Source organism: Haliaeetus albicilla, chromosome 13, assembly GCF_947461875.1.
Source record: "Haliaeetus albicilla chromosome 13, bHalAlb1.1, whole genome shotgun sequence".
In the NCBI taxonomy this organism is placed as follows: Eukaryota; Metazoa; Chordata; class Aves; order Accipitriformes; family Accipitridae; genus Haliaeetus; species Haliaeetus albicilla.
The window spans coordinates 1,565,534-1,574,432 of record NC_091495.1 but is presented as its reverse complement, the minus strand read 5'-3'; the positions used below and the strand labels follow the sequence as shown (position 1 = coordinate 1,574,432).

Genomic DNA, 8,899 nt, shown 5'->3' with positions numbered 1-8,899 from the left:
CCAGACTATGCTGGTGCTGGCACTGGCAGTGCAGTGTAGTGCCCCAGTCCCTTGCTGGTGGTGCTAGAGCTGGTCCTGACCCCAGAGCACTGGAGTAAACCCCAGGCCAGCACTGCTGGGGCTCACTCCACTGCCAGCTCAGGGCAGTGCCATCCCCACGCTGGTGATGCTGCCAGTCCCAGTGCAACCCAATGCCCAGCCCCAGGCAGATGGGCTGACTCTGGCCTTGGTCCCAACAGTGTGGTGCCCAGCAACACGCTGAAGGTGCTGGTGACAGTCCCAGGCCCAGTGGGACAATCCTGGTAAGACGGTCCCAGGACCAGGGTACTGGTCCCAGTCAAAATGCAGCACCTGGCCCTGTGTAGACAGTGCCAGTGCTGGTCCCAGTCCCCAGGCCGTGCAGTGCCCAGCCGCATATTGGGATGCTGGTCCCAATCCCGGGACCATGCAGTGCCCAGCTGCATACTGGGGGTGCAGATCCCAGTCCCCGGGGCTGTGCATTGCCCAGCCGTATACTGGGGATGCCAGTCCCAATCCCGGGACTGTGCAGTGCCCAGCTGCATACTGGGGGTGCCGGTCCCAGTCCCCGGGGCCGTGCACTGCCCAGCCGCATAGTGGGGGTGCCGGTCCCAGTCCGGGGACCGTGCAGTGCCCAGCCGCATACTGGGGGTGCCGGTCCCAGTCCGGGGACCGTGCAGTGCCCAGCCGCATACTGGGGGTGCCGGTCCCAGTCCCCGGGGCCGTGCACTGCCCAGCCGCATACTGGGGGTGCCGGTCCCAGTCCGGGGACCGTGCAGTGCCCAGCCGCATAGTGGGGGTGCCGGTCCCAGTCCCCGGGGCCGTGCAGTGCCCAGCCGCATACTGGGGGTGCCGGTCCCAGTCCGGGGACTGTGCAGCGCCCAGCCCCGTATGCCGGCAGTGCGGTGCCCGGTGCCGGTGGCCGTGCGGCGCCCAACCCCACGCCGGGGCCGGTTGCCGGTGGTGGTGTCGGGGCGGGCCCGGGGCGGGCTCGGCCGGGCGGGGGCGGCCCGCGGGTGATGTCAGGCTGATGCTGTCGGTGCGGCGCGCGGTGCATTGTGGGCGAATCCCGCCGCCCGCCGCGGCTCCGAGGGGGAGGATGAGCTCGGGGCCGGCCCGCCCCACAGCCGCAGCCGCAACGAGCCGGGCCGGCGGCACCGAGCCCGGCGAGCCGCACTGAGGGGCGCGGGGTATGCGCTGCCCACGCCGGCCGAAGCGGGAGGCGCCGGCGGCGGCGAGGCCAGGTGAGCCGGGTCGGACCGGGGGGCGGGCGGCGGAGGCCGTTGCGGTCGTTGGCGGGGAAAGGGGGCGTCCCGCTGGCGGCTGGGGAGGTGTGGGGTCGCCGGGCGCACCGGGCCGGGCCGGGCCGCTCCGCTCCGGGACTGCGCGCGGGGCATTGTGGGAACTGTAGTTCGCGCCTCCGCCCGGTGCCGGCTGCGGAAGGGGACGGTTCCCGCGCGGAGGACTCGATTTCCCAGCATGCCCGCGGGGCTGGGCGGTCCCGAAGCGGAGTGACGGGTGGGCCCCGCCAATAAGAGGGCGGGCCGGGGTGGGGCGAACCATCTGCCGAGAGGGGCGGTGGGGAGGTGGTGGAGGTAGGGGGGGGAGCGGCGGCGTGCCGGCAGCTGCAGTGCAGGGGCGGACGCGGCCACCTCCTCGGCGGGGGGAGGCGGGGCGGCCCGAGGTGAGGGGCAGGGCCGGGCCAAGATGGGGGGGCCCCGGGGCGGCGGCGGCGGCGGTTCCCCCCTCCCCGCCGCCTCCTGCCCGGACCGGCGGGTTCCGGGGCTCAGGGCGAGGCCCGGGGTTGGGGGGGGGGAAGCCCGCCGGGGGAGGGGCGGGCGGTGGCCTCGCAGGGGCGCGGACGACGGTCGCGTCGTGTGAGGCCCGCGGGCGGCCTGAACGGGGGGTGCCCCCGTCCCCGTTTCCCTCCCTCCCGCTCCTTGAAAAGCTCCGCTGAGGAAGGGAACGGCGGTGGGGGGGGTGATACCGGGGGGCTCCGCCGCCCGTCACGGTCCCCGGTGTCGGGGTGGGGGGCGAGGTGTGAAGGCAGCGGGAGGCCTTGGGCCTGCGGGGAGCTGTGAGGGGAACTGAGGGAGGGTGTCAGTTATTTCGGGGAGGCCAAGCTGCCCCCCCGGGGGCGAGGGGACGAGCATGCTTCCCGGTGTCACTAGGTGCCCGTCTAACCGAATGCTAGGGAGCCAGCCGGTTTTGGAGGGGCTTTTTGGGGAGGGAGCGTGTTCCGTGTGTTATTTTGGGATAACTCTTTGGTGCTTGGGTTTGAGGCGGGAGGCTGAGAGTTTCTCCTCGTTACCTTTCGCGGGGTGGGAGATTTCACTCCGGCGTGCGTTGCCGTCTCTTCCGCAGCTTTTGAGCGTGAAGTCTTCCCGTCATTGTGTGCTCACGGTGCCCAAGTTTGCATTGGTGAATGTGACTAGTCACTGTGCTTTCCCTGCGTACCGGGAGAGGAGGTATCCAGTAACGTGGGTCTGACCCACTGAGAACTTTCAAGATGAACACTGTGACCTTGAAGTGCATCTTGTATTCTAACGAAGAACCAATACGCTATATGAAGCGCTGAAGTGACACTGCCATTCCATCAGCGTTGCTGAACTACTTACGTGCCAAATTCAAGACCCTCTGTGTTTTTTGGGGGGTAGGGATTTCAGTACCTGTCGGTATCATTGTTTCTGAGCAGTCCAAACGAGCTGTACATTAAATTCTTTCTTCTATATTTTTGAATTTCCTTAGGCTTACAAGGAGGGAGTATAGACAATTTGAATGATAGAAGGAAAGGTTTCCTAATTTTACCATTGCACATGATTTTCTTTTATATTCCTCGTACTGTCACTGAAAATGCTACCTTTCAGCAACAAACTTCTCAGTGAGTCACAACAGATTTTCAGCCTGAGAACTTTTTCTCTGTATGAGTGAAATGTCGCCTGATGTTATGTGTGAGATAGGGTGTGCTAATGCTCCCTCAACAGTAATGCTTATAGGTGCTGTGCCTATACAGGTGCTATGACTAAAGGGGAGTGTGCATCAGCACTGTCTCATTAATAGTTATTCACCATGTTTCAGTGTATTGGCTTCTTTTGAGACTACCACTCAGTATAAGAGGGGCAGGTTACGAATTATGTGTTAATGTTTTGGCTTTTTTTCCTTTGTGTGCCAGTGATCGTCCAGCTCATAACAAGCATTCTCATGCTGATGTATGTGGGATCAGAAACTTTTGAGATGTGATGCTCATGAATGGTGTATGTGGTGTCCACTACTGTTACTTTTGTGTTCTGTGTGCTTCTGCATGCTTTACGATAATCTCACTCCTTCAGGAATGGGCAAAGTTCCTGGAACTGGAATTATCATTCCCTTGTAGGACAATTTTATCGGGATCAGACTTGTGAATCCCTGCCTAACCTTTTTTTCTTGGAATAGTTAGCAAGAAGAAAGTTGGATCCCCATCAATGCCCTTGGTCCTTCAGAAGGGACTGTCTCTGGTGTTAGGAAATCTATTTCACCAGCTCCCAGGGTTGATGCTAGCGAAGTGGCACTTGTGACTTGTGTGTGGATTTCATTCCCTCTCCATCCCTCTCCATCCCAACCCCAATGTTTGGTGGCGAAGGCAAGTGTATCCCTACACTGCAGCAGGCAGCATGGCGCTCTCCTCTGATGGAAGCAGTTGGTACTCGTTGTTTTCCAAACCGTGAGTGATCAGAGATATCCAGGAAGAGCCGAATCCCTCCTCCTTCTTCATCTTTAGTGCTGGGATCCCTTCATGCTGTATCTTGCCCTCTTTTACAGAAAGATTGCCACATCAGTTTATAGCTTATTGGGTAGCCCACTACTCTCTTGTGAGTCTTGTTGTGGCCTCACCTGTTCAATTGTGTCGTGTCAGTTTTCTGCCTTGGTCTTATTTAGGTATGTATCAATGTGCAGGGTCCACGTAAACTCTGTAGGAATGGCTTCCCATCCTGGGAAGGTCCTAGATTAGATTAATTTGCCAGAGCTCCATAATGACCTTCCAGTAACATTGGTTCGCTTTGAAAACAGACCAAAAGACAGAAAATAGGGCCTTATAGAGGAACATGCCTTCATAAAGTCCTCAAGGGCTTTGTAAACTGTTCCCTCATTTTGAAGGGTTTGTTGGTGTCTTCTCCTTTGAACGTTACAAGGCACAGCCCATATTTGCTGGGGCGATTGTGGAAGCGTTTGCTAAAAGGGTGTTTAAGCTGTGCTAGTTTACTGAATAAGATACAGAATGGGCATGACTAGTTCTTCCCTCTCCTTCTTCCATCAGAATTAACCAAAAAGTGGGTATTCTTCTCAGACATTCTGAAATCCCCTTAAATGTCATTGTGGGACACCATCCAATTGGAATAAATGTTAGGGTTGCTTTGGGAGAGAGCAGTAAGGAAGGCCAGCTATACGGCCTCCCCCCCCTAGGGCAGAAGAAGAATGGGAGAATCTGTTGGACATTTATTGAAGCATTGGGAAGGAGAGGTGGGAGGCGAGGGAGATGATGTGATTCTTGCACCGTGTATCTGAACCCAAATTGAGACTCCCTTGCCTGTAAGAGTCTCACCAGCTATAAACTGGGCAATGGCAGTCCTCCATGTCATGCAGACCAACTCTTGGTCTTCTCCACAACAGTGCCCACATATTGATGTGTGACCCATGACATTTATCCCAGAAAATACAGGAAATAATCTCGCAATAGCCGTGTGACTTGGAAGTCAATGTATGAAGTGTTTTTTCACATGAACACTTCTGTTTTTTGGAGACCAGCAGATACACCAATACATTATACTTGATGGAGGAAAAAAAAATAATTGCCACCCTAGCTTTTTTATCAGACTCCTAATCCTTTTTGGTCTTACCCAGTTCCATACTGTTTTCCATCAAGTCTTCTTTACTACTCAAGAGCTGTTTACATGGTCAAGGGTCTCTTTTGTAGTTGAGAAGGAAAATGTTGACAGCATGATGGACTGTAGGTGTAATCAAATAAGATGTGCTTGGAAACCCTTTCCTTTTGGTGTCAAGCCGTGTCATCTTTAATTTGGTGAACAATATGAAAGGAACAAACTCCAGATCGTGGGCTGACTCCAGCCGTACAGGTTCAATGGGGAACAGAGAGTATGCTTATGGGCGCAGGCTTCCTCTTCTCTGGAGAAATGGGACAGCCTAGCCTTAAGAAAGAGATTTAGTGTCAGCCGTGACAGATGGAAGTAAATTCCTCGCTCTCCGTGCAACAGTAAATGTTAGGAGGCTCACCGTCAGCCTGGAGGCTGTATGTGTAGAAAGCTTTGGTGGCCTACCAATCAGATATGAAAAGACTGCAAAAGGGATAAGGAGAAGTTGATGTCTAGTGAAAAGGTTTTGATTATAGGATTATAAACCCGACTGCTCAGGCCAAAACCCTGTATTGCACCAGTCCTTTTTCTACCAGTGACCAAGAGATGATGCTTAAGGAAAGGCTAAGAGGACATATATAACATGCTTGCCCTAGTTATACCCTTCTTGGTGTTGCAGTCTGCAGTTTTTCAGTCTTTTTATTTGTTAGCCTGAATAATTTTGTATGTACGCAAGGTGTGTCATTCCACTGGTAACAGCACTCTGTTGTGAAACCTAGCTGTGCATTCCTGTGTGTTTTCCTCTCTTTTAGCCAGTTATTAGTTTTAGAGAAACTTTAGTTTTATCCTGGGACATCTTAATTTTTAAGGCCTTTGGTCTGATACCACACCAGAAGGTTTTGGCTATCCAGAGACATTGTTAGTGAGATGGCCCTATCTGTGTGCTTATTAGGTCTTCCTAAAAGCACCTAGCTTTTCCTAGTAGGTCTATAAATCCTGACTTCTCCCCCCTGCCTGCCAGTTAGTTTTATTTTTCAGTTTCAGTTTTCTGAACATGTCTGGTCCGGAAGTGAGACTGATTTTTCAGATCCTCTGCAGAGCTCTTTAAAATAAACAACAACCAAAAATCCTTGGCATCTTCTTTCTTATCTTTTCTCTATTCAGTCTTTCTATTTCTTGTCTGTCTGTCATCCAGCAGACTGGCTGGCTGGCCTCTGGTCAGGTATGTGTGGCAAATACGCAGTTTTTATCTGTAGAAATTTGCTTCATTTCTCTAAAATCATCAGGGAAAAGATACCATATTTAACTTGGAAGAATTTGTGCTGTTTTCTTCTTTTGCGCATATCTTCTATTTCTAAAAGACTTTTTGTTTGTACAGTAAGTCAGTTACAATTAAAATGAAGCAATTTAAAGGACCAAGCAGAAGTTGCACTGGCCAAAGACTTTTTTTTTTTTTTTTAAAGGTGATATATTTCTGTTCTTACTCAACAAAGTTGAGTTACTGTTGAGTTATAAAGTTACTATTTAAAATTTCATCTTGGTGACATGTCCTGATCTCCATAAGGAAACTGAAGTTCCCCATTGCTGCCTGTTTGCTAAAGGCACAGCCCATCTGTTCTCCCATGGCAAATCACCATTGCTGCTTTATTCTGGTCTGATGGGGTAGTTTTACTACTACATTTTTTCTGTTTAGGCTTGATATAATTCATTGATCTATTTCCTTTGAGTCTATTTTTTTTCTTCACTATGTAGTACTATTCCTTCCCTTGAGTGACCTGGCTTTTTTCTGTGTACCTTGTTCCCTGGAGCGCCGGAGAATGCCACCCTGTTAACAGGTTCCTGGGGTACATGTTACCTCCGTGTTCTCCCTTGAATCTATACATCCTAGTTCCCTACGTTACTTCTGGGACCTGTTTCATCTGTTTGGTTTTTTGGGTCCCATTTAAATATCACATACTGCTGAAACTGTTCTTTGGAAGGGGGAGTGTTTCTTCTAAAATTCTGCCTGTTTTTTCTGTACCCTGCATCAGAAGTTAGAGAACTTGGGATTTCATCCAGGCTATCATTCTTGGCCTTTATACCATTGAAAGCTATACGGATCATGCTGGCCAGCTTCTCCCTGGGGTGGTACAGAAATGGTTGTTCTGGATTAAAACCTCTGGGATGTTACCTGAGACTGTGACCAACACTGAATGCCCAGGGGGGAACCGGAGGTTGGAGTTGGTGGGCAGTGCCATTTTCCCAGAGTGCTCTCTCAGTGCTCAGTTGCTTTCAGTTCGAGGATTTTTTTGGTCAGAAATTTTTGTCATCGTATTCAGTTGTCCTCTGCTGGCTGGGTTGGTTTTTTTTTTTTGTTTTGCTTTTCTTAGTTGTTTTTTTCTATGAATTTGTCCAGTTCTTTGGACTCAGTGTAAATGCTAACTTCCACTGTGTCTTGCAGCAGGGCATTGCACAACTCCTCTGTGCTTTGCATTCCTTTCAAACATGCCACCTGCTAGAGTTGCCTGCTGCTGCTTCCTTAATGCATTGGAAAAAGCGGTGAACAGTCATTTCTTGTGCACCTTCTCCATGCGGAACTTGGTTGTGTAGACCTCAATCGTACCGCACCTCAACTTGTTCTTTGTAAGAACTTGCTGTTCTTTCACCTCGCAAATTCAGCTGTCTGCCTGCCAGGTATCTTGAGCTGCCTCTGCAGCCTTTCCTTTCCTCTGCCCACTCAAACAAGGGGACGGTGTAGCTGTCTTATCCTTGTACCTTCATATAGGCATCAGCGTAATGCTCCTTTTGATTGGACATGCCATTAAATTGTGTGTTTTGTTTCCCTCATTTCATGAAGAAAAGAAAGTTGCTCATTGCTTGCTTGCTGAAGTACCTCAGTCAGAGAGTAGGAGTCACCTTTGTGGTGACATTGTGTTAGGAGACTTAGAGCTTTGTGGTTTAATTACATCTTGAATTATTTAAAAAGAATCTAGCTGCATTAAACTCTAAAATTTACTGGTTTAGGGGTTATGCAAGTAAGTTATCGAAACTAACTGGTTTCTTTAAATTTTGCTTTCCTTGGATAAAAAAAAGTTGCCCTCAGGCAGAGTTACTCCACTGCTTTTAAGCAGAAGTGGTTGAATCCTGTGATTTCATGGAAGGCTGCAGGCTTCCTGCTGAGGAGACGGACATGGAGCAGCACAGCTTGACAGAAGCTGAAATGGATCAGAGGTACCACTCCTCCGTTGTGCTGGCACTTGCATTTGACTGACCCTACAATGAACCAGTTCAAGGAGCTCTAAGCCAAGGAAATAACTTTATTTATTAGGAAGGGGAATAGTTTTTCTGCTGGTACAAACCACTGAACTGGCCCATGGTGAAATCCTGTGTGCAGGAGTTCAGAGCTGGCAGAGAGAGGGGAACTGTTTGTCTTCATTGCAGGTAGGTTTTCAGATTGGCTAACCAGGAACCTGAAGCTGTGGATCCAGGATCGGTGTCTGTAGGCTTTATGGAGAAGAGAATGTAGGTAATGCAGTGTAACAGTGCTTCCATTGATTCTCAACTTCCGTTCATCAGTGTCGAAGCACCCAAAAATGCGGGGTTTGGTCTTTTGTTGGTTTTGGTTTTAGTAAAATTTGCAGTAGCTAAAGCATGCCTTTTTAAAGGTGCCAGGCCTTGATGAGAAAAGAGCAAGAGGTGCCCAACCTTGATCTGAAAAGAGCAAGGGATCTAGAAACCACCATCTCTCTTGTTCTAGGTCCTGTCCTTAAGGAAAACTCCCATGAAAAACTAATTTGCAGTTGTCAGGCTTCAGCTTCTAGCAGAAGATGAGCTAGAATGGGAGAGCCCTTCATTTTCTTACATTTTCGTCATTGGGAGATACTTCTACACTACATTCATTTGCTTTTCAGTGTGCCTTTTGGATAAGATACATGCATTTTAAAGAGTTTAGTTTTCAGGTGGGTGGAAGGCATTTTTCAGGTGTTTTTCAGTTCCGACTTTTCTAGTGACTGTAAGGCATGGATGCTGGCCCTTTACTGGACTCCACGGGCTCT

General features: G+C 50.7%; 1 protein-coding gene across 2 annotated transcripts in view; it reads left to right on the top strand.

The window, feature by feature from the left end:
- Positions 1-1,057: 1,057 nt before the first annotated feature.
- The window catches only part of TTBK1 (tau tubulin kinase 1), a 120,407-nt gene continuing 112,565 nt past the window's right edge, over positions 1,058-8,899 (top strand). The window contains exon 1 of one of the 2 annotated variants that reach the window (XM_069799856.1): positions 1,058-1,262. The gene's annotated coding sequence lies outside the window, so the exon portion shown is untranslated. Of the gene's footprint in view, positions 1,263-1,622; positions 1,703-8,899 lie in introns of those variants that run through there. The other variant, XM_069799857.1, reaches the window with a different exon arrangement.